Source organism: Anser brachyrhynchus (genome assembly GCF_964034855.1).
Source record: "Anser brachyrhynchus genome assembly, chromosome: 7".
In the NCBI taxonomy this organism is placed as follows: Eukaryota; Metazoa; Chordata; class Aves; order Anseriformes; family Anatidae; genus Anser; species Anser brachyrhynchus.
In genome coordinates, this window is record NC_137701.1 from 1106128 (window position 1) to 1129533 (window position 23406).

Below are 23406 nucleotides of genomic sequence, written 5' to 3' on the forward strand. Positions count from 1 at the left end.
GTGAGTCCAGAGAGTGCACTGACACCACTGGGGATGCACTGCAGTGAGTCCAGACATTGCACTGGCACCACTGGGGATGCAGTGCAGTGAGTCCAGAGACTGCACTGGCACCACTGGGGATGCAGTGCAGTGAGACCAGAGAGTGCACTGGCACCACTGGGGATGCAGTGCAGTGAGTCCAGAGAGTGCACTGGCACCACTGGGGATGCACTGCAGTTAGTCCAGAGAGTGCACTGTCACCACTGGGGATGCAGTACAGTGAGTCCACATAGTGCACTGGCACCAGTGGGGATGCAGTACAGTGAGTCCAGAGAGTGCACTGGCACCACTGGACATGCAGTGCAGTGAGTCCAGAGAGTGCACTGGCACCACTGGGGATGCACTTGAGTGACTCCACAGAGTGCACTGGCACCACTGGGGATGCAGTGCAGTGAGTCCAGTGAGTGTACTGGCACCACTGGGGATGCACTGCAGTGAGTCCAGAGAGTGCACTGGCACCACTGGGGATGCAGTGAAGTGAGTGCAGAGAGTGCACTGGCACCACTGGGGATGCACTGCAGTGAGTCCAGAGAGTGCACTGGCACCACTGGGGATGCACTACAGTGAGTCCAGAGAGTGCACTGGCACCACTGGGGATGCAGTGCAGTGAGTCCAGAGAGTGCACTGGCACCACTGGGGATGCAGTGCAGTGAGTCCAGTGAGTGTACTGGCACCACTGGGGATGCACTTCAGTGAGCCCAGAGAGTGCACTGGTACCACTGAGAATGCACTTCAGTGAGTCCAGATAGTGCACTGGCACCACTGGGGATGCACTGCAGTGAGTCCAGAGAGTGCACTAGCACCACTGGGGATGCAGTGCAGTGAATCCTGTGAGTACACTGGCACCACTGGGGATGCAGAGCAGTGAGTCCAGAGAGCTCACTGGCACCACTGGGGATGCAGTGCAGTGAGTCCAGAGAGTGCACTGGCACCACTGGAGATGCAGTACAGTGAGTCCAGTGAATGCACTGGAACCACTGGGGATGCAGTGCAGTGAGTCCAGAGAGTGCACTGGCACCACTGGTGATGCAGTACAGTGAGTCCAGTGAGTGCACTGGTACCACAGGGCCTGCAGTGCAGTGAGTCCAGAGAGTGCACTGGCACCACTGGGGATGCAGTGAAGTGAGTCCAGAGAGTGCACTGGCACCACCGATGATGCAGTACAGTGAGTCCAGTGAGTGCACTGGCACTACTGGGGATGTAGTGCAGTGACTCGAGAGAGTGCACTGGCACCACTGGGGATGCAGTGCAGTGAGTCCAGTGAGTGCACTGGCACCACTGGGGATGCAGTGCAGAGAGTCCAGAGAGTGCACTGGCACCACTGGGGATGCAGTGCAGTGAGTCCAGAGAGTGCACTGGCACCACTGGGGATGCAGTGCAGTGAGTCCAGAGACTTCACTGGCACCACTGCGGATGCAGTGCAGTGAGTGCAGAGAGTGCACTGGCACCACTGCGGATGCAGTGCAGTGAGTCCAGAGAGTGCACTGGCACCACTGGGGATGCACTGCAGTGAGTCCAGAGAGTGCACTGGCACCACTGGGGATGCACTGCAGTGAGTCCAGAGAGTGCACTGGCACCACTGGGGATGCACTACAGTGAGTCCAGAGATTGCACTGGCACCACTGGGGATGCAGTGCAGTGAGTCCAGAGAGTGCACTGGCACCACTGGGGATGCACTTCAGTGAGTCCAGAGAGTGCACTGGCACCACTGGGGATGCACTTCAGTGAGTCCAGAGAGTGTACTGACACCACTGGGGATGCGGTGCAGTGAGTCCAGAGAGTGCACTGGCACCACTGGGGATGCAGTGCAGTGAGTCCAGAGAGTGCTCTGGCACCACTGGGGATGCACTGCAGTGAGTCCAGAGACTGCACTGGCACCACTGGGGATGCATTGCAGTGAGTCCAGAGAGTGCACTGGCACCACTGGGGATGCAGTGCAGTGAGTCCAGAGAGTGCACTGGCACCACTGGTGATGCAGTCCAGTGAGTCCAGAGAGTGCACTGGCACCACTGGGGATGCTGTGCAGTGAGTGCAGAGAGTGCACTGGCACCACCTGTGATGCAGTACAGTGTGTCCAGTGAGTGCACTGGCACCACTGGGGATGCAGTGCTGTGACTCCGGAGAGCGCACTGGCACCACTGGGGATGCAGTGCAGTGACTCCAGAGAGCGCACTGGCACCACTGGGGATGCAGTGCAGTGAGTCCAGAGAGTGCACTGGCACCACTGGGGATGCACTGCAGTGAGTCCAGAGAGTGCACTGGCACCACTGGGGATGCAGTGCAGTGAGTCCAGAGAGTGCACTGGCACCACTGGGGCTGCAGTGCAGTGAGTCCAGAGAGTGCACTGGCACCACTGGGGATGCACTGCAGTGAGTCCAGAGATTGCATTGGCACCACTGGGGATGCAGTGCAGTGAGTCCAGAGAGTGCACTGGCACCACTGGGGATGCACTACAGTGAGTCCACAGAGTGCACTGGCACCACTGGGGATGCTCTGCAGTGAGTCCAGAGAGTGCACTGGCACCACTGGGGATGCAGTGCAGTGAGTGCAGAGAGTGCACTGGCACCACTGGGGATGCACTTCAGTGAGTTCAGAGAGTGCACTTGCACCACTGGGGATGGGTTTCAAGCCAACTGCATTAACCGCTCATGCTTCTTTCTTATGAGACGTTAGTAAACCAATTACATAGCCTTGTCAAGACTAAATCACAGGTAAAAATCCTGTACATCTCATGTGGCCAACCACTCCCAACTAGGATTCCAAGAACCAGGAGGTTCGGTGAAAATAGGGCTAGTGCTATTAGAGGGGTGATTATTAGGGTAAGCCCTAAGCTGTCTTTAATGGAGAAGTATGGGTGGAATGGGATTTTGTCGCAGTCTGATACGATTCCTAGTGGGTTATTTGAGCCTGATTCGTGTAGGAAGGTTAGGTGGACTAGGGTGATTCCTGCAATTAGGAAGGGCAGTAGGAAGTGGATGGCGAAGAATCGGGTTAAGGTTGGATTGTCTACTGAGAATCCTCCTCAGGCTCATTCTACTAGAGTTTGCCCAATGTACGGGATGGCTGAGAATAGGTTGGTGATTACGGTGGCCCCTCAGAATGACATTTGTCCTCATGGTAGGACATACCCTACGAAGGCAGTTGCTATTAGGGTGAGTAGGAGGATTACTCCTGTGTTTCAGGTTTCTTTGTATAGGTAGGAGCCGTAGTAGAGGCCTCGTCCGATGTGTAAGTAGATGCAGATAAAGAAGAGCGAAGCACCGTTGGCGTGGAGGTTGCGGATGAGCCATCCGTACTGGACGTCTCGGCATGTGTGAGCTACTGAGGAGAAGGCGAGTGAAGTGTCTGCGGTGTAGTGTATGGCTAGTAGCAGGCCTGTTAGGATTTGTGTGGCTAAGCAGATGGCTAGAAGGGAGCCGAAGTTTCATCAGGCAGAGATGTTGGAGGGGGCGGGTAGGTCGATTAGGGAGTTGTTGATTATTTTTAGTAGGGGATGGGATTTGCGGATGTTAGGGGCCATTAGTGAGTCTGTGTGTTATTAGGATTATTACCAGGATGGAGAGGGCGAAGGATCCTAGGTAGGCCTTAATTAGCCCTGTGTGTATTGAGGTTGCGGCTTTGCTTGCGGCTACTTGTAGTTCAGCAAGGCCCTCTGGCCCTATTTTTTTGAGTCAGGAGAGGTCGATCAAGTGTAGGGCAATGTTTTGTCCCTTTTCTAGTAGGTTTTTGGAGAAGAATCGGTGTACTAGGGGGTTGAAGTACCCTAATGCAGAGGAGAAGTTTATGAGGGGGTTTGGTTTGGGGTGAGTGAGGGTGTGTGTTATGTTCGATAGTTCTAGGGCTAGGATGATTCCTAGGATTGTTATGAGGATGGCAGCGGTTTTGGTGATAAGGGGTATGGTTATTGGGGGGGTTTTGGTTGGTGTGATGAAAGAGGTAATGATTATTCCTGCTGTAATGCTGCCTAGGGCGAGTCGGGTTAGGGGGGCGGTGATTAGTGGGTTGTTTTCGTTTATTGATACTATTGGGGGGATTCGGGTTTGTCCAGCTTGGACTAGGATGGTTATGCGGATGCTGTAGGTTGCGGTGAATGCTGTGGCTATAAGGGTTAGGAGTAGGGCTCAAGTATTTAGGTATGATGTGTTTAAGCTTTCGATGATGAGGTCTTTTGAGTAGAATCCGGCTAGGAATGGGGTTCCTATCAGCGCCAGGTTTCCGATGGTTAGGCAGGAAGTAGTGACTGGGAGTATTTTCTGTAGGCCTCCTATCTTTCGGATATCTTGTTCTCCGTTTAGGTTGTGGATGATAGACCCTGAGCATAGGAATAGTATGGCTTTAAAGAAGGCATGGGTTGAGATGTGTAGGAAGGCTAGTTGTGGGAGGTTTAGTCCGATAGTGACTATTATTAGTCCTAGTTGGCTGGATGTTGAGAAAGCAATGATTTTTTTGATGTCATTTTGGGTTAGGGCGCATGTGGCAGCGAATAGGGTTGATAGAGCACCTAGGCATAGGCAGGCAGTTAGGGCTGTCTGGTTGGTGGCTAGCAGGGGGTGCATGCGGATGAGCAGGAAGATTCCGGCTACTACTATGGTACTGGAGTGCAGTAGGGCTGATACTGGGGTGGGGCCTTCTATTGCTGCGGGCAGTCATGGGTGGAGTCCAAATTGGGCGGATTTTCCTGCGGCTGCGAGGATTAATCCTATGAGGGGGAGGATTGGGGTTTGGTGGGGGTGTACGGCTTGTTGGATCTCTCAGGTGTTGAATGTTGAAGCTAGTCATGCTATGCTCAGGGTCAGTCCGACGTCTCCGATTCGGTTGTAGATTACGGCTTGTAGGGCGGCGGTGTTGGCATCTGCTCGGCCTTGTCATCAGCCGATGAGAAGGAAGGACATGATTCGTACTCCTTCCCAGCCTACGAATAGGAGGAATATGTTGTTTGCGGTTGTTAGGAGGAGTATGGCGACTAGGAATGTCAGTAGGTAGGTGAAAAATTTTGTTACGTATGGCTCTGAGGCCATGTATCATATGGCGAATTGTAGGATTGATCATGTTACAAATAGGGCGATTGGAAGAAATGTTATTGAGTATTGGTCTATTTTTAGGCTCAGGGGGATTTTAAAGTTTATAATGAATTTTCACTCCCAGTGGCAGGTGACAGATTCTACTCCCGAGTAGATGAATGCGGTTGTAGGGGCTAGGCTAATTAGGAATGCGGTTTTAACAGCGCGGGTGGTGGCTTGTGGGGTGTTTTTAAAGTTTTTAAATAGAAATGGCAGGATGATTGGGGTTAGGAGGATTGTCAGCGTGAGTAGTGTGAGGGAGTTGATTAGTAGTGTGGGGTTCACTACTTTTACTTGGATTTGCACCAAGATGGGTGGTTCCTAAGACCAGTGGATTGCTGTTATCCTTTAAAAGTAAGGGGGCTGAGGTTTTAGGCTCAGATGTAAGAGTTAGCAGCTCTTGTTGGTTAAACCCTCCCCTCGGCAGGTAAGAAGGTTTGAACTTCTATTCTTAGAATCACAGTCTAATGTTTGGTTTAAACTATACTTGCATGAGGGGATTCCGGAGATCAGTTCGGGTTTGAGGATTAGGAGGAATATTGGGATAATGTGGAGTGTTATGAGCAGGTGTTCTCGCGTGGTTGAGTTTTGCATAGATGTGATGTGGGAGGGGATTGAGCCTCGTTGGGTCATTAGTAGTATGAATAAGGTGTAGGAGGCGGTTAGTAGGGTTGCGATTCCTGTTAGGATGATCGTGAAGGCAGATCAGTTGAATAAGGTGATTATAATGGTTAGCTCTGCTATGAGGTTTGTTGTTGGGGGTAAGGCTATGTTTGTTAGATTGGCCAGCAATCATCAGGTAGCTATGAGTGGTAGGAGAGGTTGTAGGCCTCGTGTGAGTAGTAGAATTCGGCTGTGCGTACGTTCATAGTTTGTGTTGGCTAGGCAGAATAGTATGGAGGAAGTTAGTCCATGGGAAATTATTAGGATCATTGCCCCTGAGAATGATCAGTGGGTTTGGATTATTCCTGCGGCGATAACTAGGCCTATGTGGCTAACGGATGAATAAGCGATTAGTGATTTTAGGTCTGTCTGTCGTAGGCAGATTGAGCTAGTCATTAGGGCGCCTCATAGGGCCAGGGTTAGGAAGGGGTAGTGCAGGAGGTTGGACAGTGGGCCCATAAATAGAGTGACTCGTATAATTCCGTATCCTCCTAGCTTTAGTAGTAGGGCGGCGAGGAGTATTGAGCCTGCGATGGGTGCTTCTACGTGGGCTTTTGGCAGTCAGAGGTGTAGGCCGTATAGTGGGGCTTTTACTATGAATGCTATGAGCAGTGCTAGACCTGATAGTATTCCTGTCCATGAGGTGGATAGGGTTGGGTGGGTTAGTTGTAGGGTTGGCAGGTGCAGGGTGCCAATTTTCACGTATAGGTGTATGATTGTGATTAGCAGGGGTAGAGAGCTTACTGGCGTGTAGAATAGCAGGTAGATGCCAGCGCTTAGGCGTTCTGGTTGGTTCCCCCATCGGGTGATTAAGATTAGGGTGGGAATGAGGGTTGCTTCAAATGAGATGTAAAATAGTGCTAGTTCTGTGGTGGAAAAGGCTAGTAGGATGAATGGCTGGACTGCGACTAAGGTTGAGATAAAGATTCGTTTGCGTTGTAGGGGTTCTTGTTGCAGGTGGTTTTGGCTTGCTATGATTATGAGTGGGAGTAGTCAGCAGGATAGTACTAGGAGGGGGGATGAGATTTGGTCAATTCCTGTTCAGTTGGATAAAAATTTGTAGGGGTAGTAGGTTGGGATTAATCACTGTAGGCTTAGGGCAGCGATTAGGAGGCTGTATAAGGTGGTGTTAGTCCATAGAAATTTTGGTGGAGACAGCAGGGCTGTTGGAAGAAGTATGATTGTGGGTAGGATGATTTTTAGCATTGCAGGAGGTTTAGGTTGTGTAGATGGTCGGAGCCATGTGTGCGGGTGGAGGCTACTAGGATGGCCAGGCCTGTGCCCGCCTCACACGCTGAGAAGGTTAGCATGAGAATTGGTACCATGGTGAATGAGGAGACTTGGTTTTCGATGGATCATATTGATAGGCCTACGAATATCGATAATATTATGCTTTCAAGGCATAGTAGGGCAGATACTAGGTGGGTTCGGTGGAAGGCTAGTCCTAGTCCGCTGAAAATGAAGGCTGAGTAGAAGCTTAAATGTAGGGGCGACATAAAAAAGTTACAGGGTTGGCTGTAATCTGCTGGGTCGAAACCAGCTATCTTTTTGGTTAGACTAACTTTCTGTTATTCTGCTCATTCTAGGCCCCCTTGAATTCACTCGTAGGCCAGTCCGAGTGTTAGGAGAAGGAGGATCGCTACAGTTCAGGTGAGGGTCATTAGGGGGGATTGGAGTTGGACGGCTCATGGCAGGGGGAGTAGGAGGGCGATTTCTAGGTCGAATAGGACGAACAGGATGGCTACTGAGGAAGAATCGGACTGAGAATGGTAATCGAGCAGATCCAAGTGGGTCGAATCCACATTCGTACGGTGAGAGTTTCTCTGAGTCGGGGTTTATTTGGGCGAGTCAGAAGTTTAATGCGGTTAGGGCGGCGCTTAGGATTGATGATAGGGCGAATATGAACATGAGTGCGTTCATTGCTCTCCTCTGGGTTTATACCAGATTCTAGAGATTGGAAGTCAATTGTAATTAATATACTAGAAGAGCAAGATCCTCATCAGTAGATGGTTATGTAGAGGAATAGTCAGATGACGTCTACGAAGTGTCAGTATCAGGCTGCTGCCTCGAATCCGAAGTGGTGGTCTGATGTAAAGTGGAACTTGATCAGTCGGAAGAGGCAGACGGTCAGGAAGGAGGATCCGATGATTACGTGGAGTCCGTGGAATCCAGTGGCAACGAAGAAGGTAGATCCGTAGACGCTATCGGCGATTGAGAATGGGGCTTCGTGGTATTCTATTGCTTGTAGGGCTGTGAAGTAGAATCCCAGGAGGATCGTTAGGGTTAGGGCGTGGATGGCGTGTTTTCGGTTTCCTTCTGTGATGCTGTGATGGGCTCACGTTACGGTAACGCCTGAGGCTAGTAGGATGGCTGTGTTTAGTAGGGGGACTTCTATCGGGTTGAGTGGTTTAATTCCTGTTGGGGGTCATTGGCCTCCTAGTTCTGGGGTTGGGGCCAGGCTCGAGTGGAAGAACGCTCAGAAGAACCCTAAGAAGAAGAATGCTTCGGATGTGATGAAAAGGATTATGCCGTATCGTAGGCCTTTTTGGACTGTGGGAGTGTGATGGCCTTGGAAGGTGCTTTCTCGTACAATGTCTCGTCATCATTGGAGTATTACTAGGAGTATTGAGATGAGGCCTAGGGTTAGTAGTATGGATGAGTTGTAGTGGAATCACATGATTAATCCTGAGGTTGTGAGTAGGGCGGCGGCTGCCCCGAAGATTGGTCAAGGGCTTGGGTCAACTATGTGGTATGAGTGTGCTTGGTGTGCCATTAGATGTTTTCTTGTAAGTATAGGCTTAGAAGGAGCACGAAGACGTAGGCCTGGATTATGGCTACTGCTACTTCTAGGATGGTTAGGAGTAGTAGGATGATTATTGTTAGGATGGATACTGCAGGAAGGGTGGGTATTAATGCAATGGAGGCTGTAGAGATGAGTTGGATGAGTAAGTGTCCTGCTGTAAGGTTGGCTGTAAGGCGGACTCCGAGGGCTAGGGGGCGGATTAGTAGGCTGGTTGTTTCGATCAGGATTAGTGCGGGGATTAGGGGTGTAGGGGTACCTTCGGGTAATAGGTGGGCTAAAGAGGCTGATGGTTGGTTTCGTAGGCCTGTTAGTAGTGTGGCGAGCCATAGTGGGAAGGCTAGGGCTATGTTCATAGATAGTTGGGTGGTTGGGGTGAATGTATATGGAAGGAGGCCTAGAAGGTTGATTGTAAGAAGTATGATTATTAGGGATGTAAATATTATGGCTCATTTGTGGCCATTTTTGTTGAGTGGGACTATTAGTTGTTTTGTGATTAGGTGAAGGAGTCATGTTTGGATAGTAGAAAGGCGGTTGTTGATTCATCGGTTGTTTGGGGACGGGAATAGTAGGGCTGGGAAGAGTAGGGATAGTAGGATTAAGGGGATGCCGAATAGATTGGGGCTGGAAAATTGGTCAAAGAAGCTTAGGTTCATGGTCAGGATCATGGTGTGGGTTTGGTAGTGAGGGAGGTCTTATTTGATGGGGGGTTGGTTGTGGTGAAGGCTAGTAGTTTTGGTTGGATGAGGAGTGCTAGGGTTAATCAGGTTATAATTATGATTGAAAATCATGGTGCGGGGTTAAGCTGTGGCATATCATTAAGGAGGGGGAAGTCCCTCTTTGGCTAGCTTAAAAGGCTAGTGCTGTTGCATAGCTTCTTAATGATTAGGATGATGATAGAAGGGACGATCAGGCCTCGAAATGTGGGAGTGGGGTTGATTCTACTACAATGGGTATGTAGCTGTGATTAGCCCCGCAAATTTCTGAGCATTGTCCGTAAAAAATCCCAGGCCGGGTGGTAATGAATGAAGTTTGGTTTAGTCGGCCTGGGATTGCGTCTGTTTTAACTCCGAGCGTTGGGACTGCTCAGGAGTGGAGTACGTCTCCTGCAGTAATGATCACGCGGATGGGGGATTCTATTGGGATAACTACGCGGTGGTCAACTTCTAGCAGTCGGAAGTGGCCGTTGGGTAAGTCTGGGGTGGGCACTATGTAGGAGTCGAATGATAGGTCTTTGAAGTCTGTGTATTCGTAGCTTCAGTATCATTGGTGGCCGATGGCTTTTAGGGTGAGGTCTGGTTCATCGATTTTGTCCATTATGTAGAGGATTTGTAGGGATGGGAGGGCGAGGAGTACCAGGACGATAGCAGGTAGGATTGTCCAGATCAGCTCTACTTCTTGGGCGTCTACAGCATTGGACGAGAGTTTTTCTGTTAGTATGTGGGCTAAAAGGTAGAGAACTAGGCTGCAGATAGCTAGGGCAACGATTAGGGCGTGGTCGTGGAATTCAACAAGTTCTTCTATGATGGGTGATGAGGCGTCTTGGAATCCTAGTTGGGAGTGGTTGGCCACATGAGATGTACAGGATTTTTACCTGTGATTTAGTCTTGACAAGGCTATGTAATTGGTTTACTAACGTCTCATAAGAAAGAAGCATGAGCGGTTAATGCAGTTGGCTTGAAACCAGCATGTGAGGGTTCGATTCCTTCCTTTCTTGTACTTGGACGAAGGCCGGTTCCTCGAAAGTATGGTATGGGGGAGGGCAGCCGTGGATTCATTCAACGTTTGTGGTAGTTAGTTCTGGTTGTAGGACTTTTCGTTTGGCCGAAAAGGCTTCTCAGATGATGAATATTAGTATGATTACGGCTACTATTGAGATTAGGGAGCCGATGGAGGAAATGGTGTTTCATAGTGTGTAGGCGTCGGGATAGTCCGAGTATCGTCGGGGTATTCCTGCTAGGCCTAGGAAGTGCTGGGGGAAGAACGTTAGGTTTACTCCTGTAAATATTACCCCGAAGTGGGCTTTTGCTCATGTTTGGTGTAGGGTAAACCCAGTGAGTAGTGGGAATCAGTGAGTAAATCCTGCTAGAATGGCAAAGACGGCGCCTATGGATAGGACGTAGTGGAAGTGGGCAACTACGTAGTACGTGTCGTGCAGGGCGATGTCTAGGGAAGAGTTTGCAAGAACGATTCCTGTTAATCCTCCGATGGTAAATAGGAAGATAAATCCTAGAGCTCATAGTATTGGGGGGGTCTCATTTGATTGTTCCTCCGTGCAGGGTGGCTAGTCAGCTAAATACTTTGATTCCGGTAGGGATGGCAATGATTATAGTGGCTGATGTAAAGTAGGCTCGGGTATCAACGTCTATTCCTACTGTAAACATGTGGTGAGCTCAGACGATGAATCCTAGGAAGCCGATGGATAGTATGGCTCAGACTATTCCCATGTAGCCGAAGGGCTCCTTTTTGCCTGAGTAGTACGTGACTACGTGTGAGATGATTCCGAACCCCGGTAGGATCAGAATATAGACTTCTGGGTGTCCGAAGAATCAGAATAGGTGTTGGTACAGGATTGGGTCTCCTCCTCCAGCGGGGTCGAAGAATGTGGTGTTTAGGTTTCGATCAGTTAGTAATATTGTAATACCGGCGGCGAGTACGGGGAGTGATAGAAGGAGTAGGATGGCGGTAATTAGTACGGATCAGACAAATAGTGGGGTTTGGTATTGTGAGAGTGCGGGGGGTTTTATGTTGATGGCTGTGGTGATAAAGTTGATGGCCCCAAGGATGGAGGAGATACCGGCTAAGTGGAGTGAGAAGATAGCCAGGTCTACTGAAGCTCCGGCGTGGGCAAGGTTACCTGCTAGGGGAGGGTAGACAGTTCAGCCTGTGCCGGCGCCAGCTTCTACAGTGGATGAGACTAGTAGTAGGAGGAATGATGGGGGGAGGAGTCAAAAGCTTATGTTGTTTATTCGCGGGAATGCTATGTCGGGGGCACCAATTATGAGGGGGACTACTCAGTTGCCGAATCCTCCGATCATGAGCGGAGGCAGTGCAGTGAGTCCAGAGAGTGCACTGGCACCACTGGGCATGCAGTGCAGTGAGTCCAGAGAGTGCACTGGCACCACTGGGGATGTACTTCAGTGACTCCAGAGAGTGCACTGGCATCACTGGGGATGCAGTGCAGTGAGTCCAAAGACTTCACTGGCAAAACTGGGGATGCAGTGCAGTGAGTCCAGAGAGTGCACTGGCACCACTGGGGATGCAGTGCAGTGAGTCCAGAGATTGCACTGGCACCACCGGGGCTGCAGTGCAGTGAGTCCAGAGAGTGCACTGGCACCACTGGGGATGCACTGCAGTGAGTCCAGAGAGTGCACTGGCACGAATGGGAATGCAGTACAGTGAGTCCAGAGAGTGCACTGGCGCCACTGGGGATGCACTGCAGTGAGTCCAGAGAGTGCACTGGCACCACTGGGGATGCACTACAGTGAGTCCAGAGATTGCACTGGCACCACTGGGGATGCAGTGCACTGAGTCCAGAGAGTGCACTGGCACCACTGGGGATGCAGTGCATTGAGTCCAGAGAGTGCACTGGCACAACTGGGGATGCACTTCAGTGAGTCCAGAGAGTGCACTGACACGACTGGGGATGCAGTGCAGTGAGTCCAGAGAGTGCACTGGCACCACTGGGGATGCAGTGCAGTGAGTCCAGAGAGTGCTCTGGCACCACTGGGGATGCAGTGCAGTGAGTCCAGAGAGTGCACTGGCACCACTGGGGATGCACTGCAGTGAGTCCAGAGAGTTCACTGGCACCACTGGAGATGCACTTCAGTGAGTGCAGAGACTGCACTGGCACCACTGGGGATGCACTGCAGTGAGTCCAGAGAGTGCATTGGCACCACTGGGGATGCAGTGCAGTGAGTCCAGAGAGTGCACTGGCACCATTGGAGATGCACTGCAGTGAGTCCAGAGAGTGCACTGGCACCACTTGGGATGCACTGCAGTGAGTCCAGAGAGTGCACTTGCACCACTGGGGATGCAGTGCAGTGAGTCCAGAGAGTGCACTGACACCACTGGGGATGCAGTGCAGTGAGTCCAGAGAGTGCACTGGCACCACTGGGGATGCAGTACAGTGAGTCCAGAGAGTGGACTGGCACCACTGGGGATGCACAGCAGTGAGTCCAGAGAGTGCATTGGCACCACTGGGGATGCAGTGCAGTGAGTCCAGAGAGTGCACTGGCACCATTGGAGATGCAGTGCAGTGAGTCCAGAGAGTGCACTGGCACCACTGGGGATGCACAGCAGTGAGTCCACAGAGTGCACTGGCACCACTGGGGATGCAGTGCAGTGAGTCCAGAGAGTGCACTGGCACAACTGGGGATGCAGTACAGTGAGTCCAGAGAGTGCACTGGCACCACTGGGGATGCACAGCAGTGAGTCCAGAGAGTGCATTGGCACCACTGGGGATGCAGTGCAGTGAGTCCAGAGAGTGCACTGGCACCATTGGAGATGCAGTGCAGTGAGTCCAGAGAGTGCACTGGCACCACTGGGGATGCAGTGCAGTGAGTCCAGAGAGTGCACTGGCACCACTGGGGATGCAGTGCAGTGAGTCCAGAGAGTGCACTGGCACCACTTGGGATGCAGTGCAGTGAGTCCAGAGAGTTCACTGGCACCACTGGAGATGCACTTCAGTGAGTCCAGAGAGTGCACTGGCACCACTGGGGATGCAGTGCAGTGAGTCCAGTGAGTGTACTGGCACCACTGGGGATGCACTGCAGTGAGTCCAGAGAGTGCATTGGCACCACTTGGGATGCACTGCAGTGAGTCCAGAGAGTGCACTTGCACCACTGGGGATGCAGTGCAGTGAGTCCAGAGAGTGCACTGGCACCACTGGGGATGCAGTGCAGTGAGTCCAGAGAGTGCACTGGCACCAATGGGGATGCAGTGCAGTGAGTCCAGTGAGTGTACTGGCACCACTGGGGATGCACTGCAGTGAGTCCAGAGAGTGCATTGGCACCACTTGGGATGCACTGCAGTGAGTCCAGAGAGTGCACTTGCACCACTGGGGATGCAGTGCAGTGAGTCCAGAGAGTGCACTGGCACCACTGGGGATGCAGTGCAGTGAGTCCAGAGAGTGCACTGGCACCAATGGGGATGCACAGCAGTGAGTCCACAGAGTGCACTGGCACCACTGGGGATGCAGTACAGTGAGTCCAGAGAGTGCACTGGCACCACTGGGGATGCACTGCAGTGAGTCCAGAGAGTGCTCTTGCACCACTGGCGATGCAGTGCAGTGAGTCCAGAGAGTGCACTAGCACCACTGGGGATGCAGTGCAGTCAGTCCAGTGAGTGTACTGGCACCACTGGGGATGCACTGCAGTGAGTCCAGAGAGTGCACTGGCACCACTGAGAATGCACTTCAGTGAGTCCAGAGAGTGCACTGGCACCACTGGGGATGCACTGCAGTGAGACAACAGAGTGCACTGGCACCACTGGGGATGCAGTGCAGTGAGTCCAGAGAGTGCACTGGCACCACTGGGGATGCACTTCAGTGAGTCCAGAGAGTGCACGGGCTCCACTGGGGATGCACTGCAGTGAGTCCACAGAGTGCACTGGCACCACTGGGAATGCAGTGCAGTGAGTCCAGAGAGTGCACTGGCTCCATTGGGGATGCAGTGCAGTGAGTCCAGAGAGTGCTCTGGCACCACTGGGGATGCAGTGCAGTGAGTCCACAGAGTGCACTAGCACCACTGGGGATGCAGTGCAGTGAGTCCAGAGAGTGCACTGGCACCACTGGGGATGCAGTGCAGTGAGTCCAGAGTGTGCACTGGCACCACTGGGAAATCAGTGCAGTGAGTCCAGAGATCGCACTGGCACCACGGGGGATGCACTGCAGTGAGTCCAGAGAGTGCACTGGCACCACTGGGGATGCACTGCAGTGAGTCCAGAGAGTGCACTGGCACCACTGGGGATGCAGTGCAGTGAGTCCAGAGAGTGCACTGGCACCAGAGGGAATGCACTGCAGTGAGTCCAGTGAGTGCACTGGCACCACTGGGGATGCAGTGCAGTGAGTCCAGAGAGTGCACTGGCACCACTGAGAATGCACTTCAGTGAGTCCAAAGAGTGCACTGGCACCACTGGGGATGCACTGCAGTGAGTCCAGAGAGTGCACTAGCACCACTGGGAATGTAGTGCAGTGAATCCAGTGAGTGCACTGGCACCAGTGGGGATGCACTGCAGTGAGTCCAGAGAGTGCACTGGCACCACTGGGGATGCACTGCAGTGAGCCCAGAGAGTGCACTGGCACCACTGGAGATGCAGTGCAGTGAGTCCAGTGAATGCACTGGCAACACTGGGGATGCAGTGCAGTGAGTCCAGAGAGTGCACTGGCACCACTGGTGATGCAGTATAGTGAGTCCAGTGAGTGCACTGGCACCACTGGTGATGCAGTGCAGTGAGTCCAGAGAGTGCACTGCCACCACTGGGGATGCACTGCAGTGAGTCTAGAGAGTGCACTGGCACCACTGATGATGCAGTACAGTGAGTCCAGTGAGTGCACTGGCACCACTGGGGATGTAGTGCAGTGACTCGAGAGAGTGCACTGGCACCACTGGGGATGCAGTGCAGTGACTCCAGAGAGTGCACTGGCACCACTTGGGATGCAGAGCAGTGAGTCCAGAGAGTGCACTGGCACCACTGGGGATGCAGTGCAGTGAGTCCAGAGAGTGCATTGGCACCACTGGGGATGCAGTGCAGTGAGTCCAGAGAGTGCACTGGCACCACTGGGGATGCACTGCAGTGAGTCCAGAGAGTGCACTGGCACCACTGGGGATGCACTGCAGTGAGTCCAGAGAGTGCACTGGCACCACTGGGGATGCAGTGCAGTGAGTCCAGAGAGTGCACTGGCACCACTGGGGATGCACTGCAGTGAGTCCAGAGAGTTCACTGGCACCACTGGAGATGCACTTCAGTGAGTGCAGAGACTGCACTGGCACCACTGGGGATGCACTGCAGTGAGTCCAGAGAGTGCATTGGCACCACTGGGGATGCAGTGCAGTTTGTCCAGAGAGTGCACTGGCACCATTGGAGATGCAGTGCAGTGAGTCCAGAGAGTGCACTGGCACCACTTGGGATGCACTGCAGTGAGTCCAGAGAGTGCACTTGCACCACTGGGGATGCAGTGCAGTGAGTCCAGAGAGTGCACTGACACCACTGGGGATGCAGTGCAGTGAGTCCAGAGAGTGCACTGGCACCACTGGGGATGCAGTACAGTGAGTCCAGAGAGTGGACTGGCACCACTGAGAATGCACAGCAGTGAGTCCAGAGAGTGCATTGGCACCACTGGGGATGCAGTGCAGTGAGTCCAGAGAGTGCACTGGCACCATTGGAGATGCAGTGCAGTGAGTCCAGAGAGTGCACTGGCACCACTGGGGATGCACAGCAGTGAGTCCACAGAGTGCACTGGCACCACTGGGGATGCAGTGCAGTGAGTCCAGAGAGTGCACTGGCACAACTGGGGATGCACTGCAGTGAGTCCAGAGAGTGCACTGGCACCACTGATGATGCAGTAAAGTGAGTCCAGTGAGTGCACTGGCACCACTGGGGATGTAGTGCAGTGACTCGAGAGAGTGCACTGGCACCACTGGGGATGCAGTACAGTGAGTCCAGAGAGTGCACTGGCACCACTGGGGATGCAGTGCAGTGAGTCCAGAGAGTGCACTGGCAGCACAGAGGATGCAGTGCAGTGAGTCCAGAGAGTGCTCTGGCACCACTGGGGATGCAGTGCAGTGAGTCCAGAGAGTGCACTGGCACCACTGGGGATGCACTGCAGTGAGTCCAGAGAGTGCACTGGCACCACTGGGGATGCACTTCAGTGAGTCCAGAGAGTGCACTGGCACCACTGGTGATGCACTGCAGTGAGTCCAGAGAGTGCACTGGCACCACTGGGGATGCACTGCAGTGAGTCCAGAGAGTGCACTGGCACCACTGGGGATGCAGTGCAGTGAGTCCAGAGAGTGCACTGGCTCCAGAGGGAATGCACTGCAGTGAGTCCAGTGAGTGCACTGGCACCACTGGGGATGCAGTGCAGTGAGTCCAGAGAGTGCACTGGCAACACTGGACATGCAGTGCAGTGAGTCCAGAGAGTGCAGTGGCACCACTGGGGATGCAGTGCAGTGAGTCCAGAGAGTGCACTGGCAGCACTGGTGATGCAGTGCTGTGAGTCCAGAGAGTGCACTGGCAATACTGGCGATGCAGTGCAGTGAGTCCAGAGAGTGCACTGGCACCACTGGGGCTGCAGTGCAGTGAGTCCAGAGAGTGCACTGGCACCACTGGGGATGCAGTGCAGTGAGTCCAGAGAGTGCACTGGCACCACTGGGGATGCACTGAAGTGAGTCCAGAGAGTGCACTGGCACCACTGGGGACGCAGTGCAGTGAGTCCAGAGAGTGCACTGGCAACACTGGGGTTGCAGTGCAGTGAGTCCAGAGAGTGCACTGGCACCACTGGGGATGCAGTGCAGTGAGTCCAGAGTGTGCACTGGCACGACTGGGAATGCAGTGCAGTGAGTCCAGAGATTGCACTGGCACCAATGGGGATGCACTTCAGTGAGTCCAGAGAGTGCACTGGCACCACAGGTGATGCACTGCAGTGAGTCCAGAGAGTGCACTGGCACCACTGGGGATGCAGTGCAGTGAGTCCAGAGAGTGCACTGGCACCACTGGGGATGCACTGCAGTGAGTCCAGAGAGTGCACGGGCACCAGAGGGAATGCACTGCAGTGAGTCCAGTGAGTGCACTGGCACCACTGGGTATGCAGTGCTGTGAGTGCAGAGAGTGCACTGGCACCACTGGGGATGCAGTGCAGTGAGTCCAGAGAGTGCAGTGACACCACTGGGGATGCAGTGCAGTCAGTCCAGAGAGTGCACAGGCAGCACTGGGGATGCAGTGCAGTGAGTCCAGAGAGTGCACTGGCACCACTGGGGATGCAGTGCAGTGAGTCCAGAGAGTGCACTGGCGCCACTGGGGATGCAGTGCAGTGAGTCCAGTGAGTGTACTGGCACCACTGGGGATGCACTTCAGTGAGCCCAGAGAGTGCACTGGCACCACTGAGAATGCACTTCAGTGAGTCCAGAGAGTGCACTGGCACCACTGGGGATGCAGTGCAGTGAGTCCAGAGAGTGCACTAGCACCACTGGGAATGCAGTACAGTGAGTCCAGTGAGTGCACTGGCACCACTGGGGATGTAGTGCAGTGAGTCCAGAGAGTGCACTGGTACCACTTGGGATGCAGTGCAGTGAGTCCAGTGAGTGCACTGGCACCACTGGGGATGCAGTGCAGTGAGTCCAGAGAGTGCATTGGCACCACTGGGGATGCAGTGCAGTGAGTCCAGAGAGTGCACTGGCACCACTGGGGATGCACTGCAGTGAGTCCAGAGAGCGCACTGGCACCACTGGGGATGCACTGCAGTGAGTCCACAGAGTGCACTGGAACCACTGAGAATGCACTTCAGTGAGTCCAGAGAGTGCACTGGCACCACTGGGGATGCACTGCAGTGAGTCCAGAGAGTGCACTAGCACCACTGGGGAATGCAGTGCAGTGAGTCCAGTGAGTACACTGGCACCACTGGGGATGCAGTGCAGTGAGTCAAGAGAGTGCACTGGCACCACTGGGGATGCACTGCAGTGAGCCCAGAGAGTGCACTGGCACCACTGGGGATGCGGTGCCGGGAGTCCAGAGAGTGCTTTGGCACCACTGGGGATGCACTGCAGTTACTCCAGAGAGTGCACTGGCAACACTGGGGATGCAGTACAGTGAGTCCAGAGAGTGCACTGGCACCACTGGGGATGCACTGCAGTGAGTCCAGAGAGTGCACTGGCACCAACGGGGATGCACTGCAGTGAGTCCAGAGAGTGCACTGTCACCACTGGGGATGCACTTCAGTGAGTCCAGAGAGTGCACGGGCTCCACTGGGGATGCAGTGCAGTGAGTCCTGAGAGTGCACTGACACCACTGGGGATGCAGTGCAGTGAGTCCACAGAGTGCACTGGCACCACTGGGGATGCAGTGCAGTGAGTCCAGAGAGTGCACTGGCACCTCTGGGGATGCAGTGTAGTGAGTGCAGAGAGTGCACTGTGAACACTGGGGATGCAGTGCAGTGAGTCTAGAGAGTGCACTGGCACCACTGGGGATGCAGTGCAGTGAGTCCAGAGATTGCACTGGCACCACTGGGGATGCAGTGCAGTGACTCCAGAGAGTGCACTGGCACCACTGGGGATGCAGTGCAGTGAGTCCAGAGAGTGCACTGGCACCAGAGGGAATGCACTGCAGTGAGTCCAGTGAGTGCACTGGCACCACTGTGGATGCACTGCAGTGAGTCCAGAGAGTGCACTGGCACCACTGGGGATGCACTGCAGTGAGTCCAGAGAGTGCACTGGCACCACTGGGGATGCACTGCATTGAGTCCAGAGAGTGCACTGGCACCACTGGGGATGCAGTGCAGTGAGTCCAGAGAGTGCACTGGCACCACTGGGGATGCACTTCAGTGACTCCAGAGAGTGCACTGGCACCACTGGGGATGCAGTGCAGTGAGTCCAAAGACTTCACTGGCAAAACTGGAGATGCAGTGAAGTGAGTCCAGAGAGTGCACTGGCACCACTGGGGATGCAGTGCAGTCAGTCCAGTGAGTGCACTGGCACCACTGGTGGTGCAGTACAGTGAGTCCAGAGAGTGCACTGACACCACTGGGGATGCACTGCAGTGAGTCCAGACATTGCACTGGCACCACTGGGGATGCAGTGCAGTGAGTCCAGAGACTGCACTGGCACCACTGGGGATGCAGTGCAGTGAGACCAGAGAGTGCACTGGCACCACTGGGGATGCAGTGCAGTGAGTCCAGAGAGTGCACTGGCACCACTGGGGATGCACTGCAGTTAGTCCAGAGAGTGCACTGTCACCACTGGGGATGCAGTACAGTGAGTCCACATAGTGCACTGGCACCAGTGGGGATGCAGTACAGTGAGTCCAGAGAGTGCACTGGCACCACTGGACATGCAGTGCAGTGAGTCCAGAGAGTGCACTGGCACCACTGGGGATGCACTTGAGTGACTCCACAGAGTGCACTGGCACCACTGGGGATGCAGTGCAGTGAGTCCAGTGAGTGTACTGGCACCACTGGGGATGCACTGCAGTGAGTCCAGAGAGTGCACTGGCACCACTGGGGATGCAGTGAAGTGAGTGCAGAGAGTGCACTGGCACCACTGGGGATGCACTGCAGTGAGTCCAGAGAGTGCACTGGCACCACTGGGGATGCACTACAGTGAGTCCAGAGAGTGCACTGGCACCACTGGGGATGCAGTGCAGTGAGTCCAGAGAGTGCACTGGCACCACTGGGGATGCAGTGCAGTGAGTCCAGTGAGTGTACTGGCACCACTGGGGATGCACTTCAGTGAGCCCAGAGAGTGCACTGGTACCACTGAGAATGCACTTCAGTGAGTCCAGATAGTGCACTGGCACCACTGGGGATGCACTGCAGTGAGTCCAGAGAGTGCACTAGCACCACTGGGGATGCAGTGCAGTGAATCCTGTGAGTACACTGGCACCACTGGGGATGCAGAGCAGTGAGTCCAGAGAGCTCACTGGCACCACTGGGGATGCAGTGCAGTGAGTCCAGAGAGTGCACTGGCACCACTGGAGATGCAGTACAGTGAGTCCAGTGAATGCACTGGAACCACTGGGGATGCAGTGCAGTGAGTCCAGAGAGTGCACTGGCACCACTGGTGATGCAGTACAGTGAGTCCAGTGAGTGCACTGGTACCACTGGGCCTGCAGTGCAGTGAGTCCAGAGAGTGCACTGGCACCACTGGGGATGCAGTGAAGTGAGTCCAGAGAGTGCACTGGCACCACCGATGATGCAGTACAGTGAGTCCAGTGAGTGCACTGGCACTACTGGGGATGTAGTGCAGTGACTCGAGAGAGTGCACTGGCACCACTGGGGATGCAGTGCAGTGAGTCCAGTGAGTGCACTGGCACCACTGGGGATGCAGTGCAGAGAGTCCAGAGAGTGCACTGGCACCACTGGGGATGCAGTGCAGTGAGTCCAGAGAGTGCACTGGCACCACTGGGGATGCAGTGCAGTGAGTCCAGAGACTTCACTGGCACCACTGGGAATGCAGTGCAGTGAGTGCAGAGAGTGCACTGGCACCACTGCGGATGCAGTGCAGTGAGTCCAGAGAGTGCACTGGCACCACTGGGGATGCACTGCAGTGAGTCCAGAGAGTGCACTGGCACCACTGGGGATGCACTGCAGTGAGTCCAGAGAGTGCACTGGCACCACTGGGGATGCACTACAGTGAGTCCAGAGATTGCACTGGCACCACTGGGGATGCAGTGCAGTGAGTCCAGAGAGTGCACTGGCACCACTGGGGATGCACTTCAGTGAGTCCAGAGAGTGCACTGGCACCACTGGGGATGCACTTCAGTGAGTCCAGAAAGTGTACTGACACCACTGGGGATGCGGTGCAGTGAGTCCAGAGAGTGCACTGGCACCACTGGGGATGCAGTGCAGTGAGTCCAGAGAGTGCTCTGGCACCACTGGGGATGCACTGCAGTGAGTCCAGAGACTGCACTGGCACCACTGGGGATGCATTGCAGTGAGTCCAGAGAGTGCACTGGCACCACTGGGGATGCAGTGCAGTGAGTCCAGAGAGTGCACTGGCACCACTGGTGATGCAGTCCAGTGAGTCCAGAGAGTGCACTGGCACCACTGGGGATGCTGTGCAGTGAGTGCAGAGAGTGCACTGGCACCACCTGTGATGCAGTACAGTGTGTCCAGTGAGTGCACTGGCACCACTGGGGATGCAGTGCTGTGACTCCGGAGAGCGCACTGGCACCACTGGGGATGCAGTGCAGTGACTCCAGAGAGCGCACTGGCACCACTGGGGATGCAGTGCAGTGAGTCCAGAGAGTGCACTGGCACCACTGGGGATGCACTGCAGTGAGTCCAGAGAGTGCACTGGCACCACTGGGGATGCAGTGCAGTGAGTCCAGAGAGTGCACTGGCACCACTGGGGCTGCAGTGCAGTGAGTCCAGAGAGTGCACTGGCACCACTGGGGATGCACTGCAGTGAGTCCAGAGATTGCATTGGCACCACTGGGGATGCAGTGCAGTGAGTCCAGAGAGTGCACTGGCACCACTGGTGATGCACTACAGTGAGTCCACAGAGTGCACTGGCACCACTGGGGATGCTCTGCAGTGAGTCCAGAGAGTGCACTGGCACCACTGGGGATGCAGTGCAGTGAGTGCAGAGAGTGCACTGGCACCACTGGGGATGCACTTCAGTGAGTTCAGAGAGTGCACTTGCACCACTGGGGATGGGTTTCAAGCCAACTGCATTAACCGCTCATGCTTCTTTCTTATGAGACGTTAGTAAACCAATTACATAGCCTTGTCAAGACTAAATCACAGGTAAAAATCCTGTACATCTCATGTGGCCAACCACTCCCAACTAGGATTCCAAGAACCAGGAGGTTCGGTGAAAATAGGGCTAGTGCTATTAGAGGGGTGATTATTAGGGTAAGCCCTAAGCTGTCTTTAATGGAGAAGTATGGGTGGAATGGGATTTTGTCGCAGTCTGATACGATTCCTAGTGGGTTATTTGAGCCTGATTCGTGTAGGAAGGTTAGGTGGACTAGGGTGATTCCTGCAATTAGGAAGGGCAGTAGGAAGTGGATGGCGAAGAATCGGGTTAAGGTTGGATTGTCTACTGAGAATCCTCCTCAGGCTCATTCTACTAGAGTTTGCCCAATGTACGGGATGGCTGAGAATAGGTTGGTGATTACGGTGGCCCCTCAGAATGACATTTGTCCTCATGGTAGGACATACCCTACGAAGGCAGTTGCTATTAGGGTGAGTAGGAGGATTACTCCTGTGTTTCAGGTTTCTTTGTATAGGTAGGAGCCGTAGTAGAGGCCTCGTCCGATGTGTAAGTAGATGCAGATAAAGAAGAGCGAAGCACCGTTGGCGTGGAGGTTGCGGATGAGCCATCCGTACTGGACGTCTCGGCATGTGTGAGCTACTGAGGAGAAGGCGAGTGAAGTGTCTGCGGTGTAGTGTATGGCTAGTAGCAGGCCTGTTAGGATTTGTGTGGCTAAGCAGATGGCTAGAAGGGAGCCGAAGTTTCATCAGGCAGAGATGTTGGAGGGGGCGGGTAGGTCGATTAGGGAGTTGTTGATTATTTTTAGTAGGGGATGGGATTTGCGGATGTTAGGGGCCATTAGTGAGTCTGTGTGTTATTAGGATTATTACCAGGATGGAGAGGGCGAAGGATCCTAGGTAGGCCTTAATTAGCCCTGTGTGTATTGAGGTTGCGGCTTTGCTTGCGGCTACTTGTAGTTCAGCAAGGCCCTCTGGCCCTATTTTTTTGAGTCAGGAGAGGTCGATCAAGTGTAGGGCAATGTTTTGTCCCTTTTCTAGTAGGTTTTTGGAGAAGAATCGGTGTACTAGGGGGTTGAAGTACCCTAATGCAGAGGAGAAGTTTATGAGGGGGTTTGGTTTGGGGTGAGTGAGGGTGTGTGTTATGTTCGATAGTTCTAGGGCTAGGATGATTCCTAGGATTGTTATGAGGATGGCAGCGGTTTTGGTGATAAGGGGTATGGTTATTGGGGGGGTTTTGGTTGGTGTGATGAAAGAGGTAATGATTATTCCTGCTGTAATGCTGCCTAGGGCGAGTCGGGTTAGGGGGGCGGTGATTAGTGGGTTGTTTTCGTTTATTGATACTATTGGGGGGATTCGGGTTTGTCCAGCTTGGACTAGGATGGTTATGCGGATGCTGTAGGTTGCGGTGAATGCTG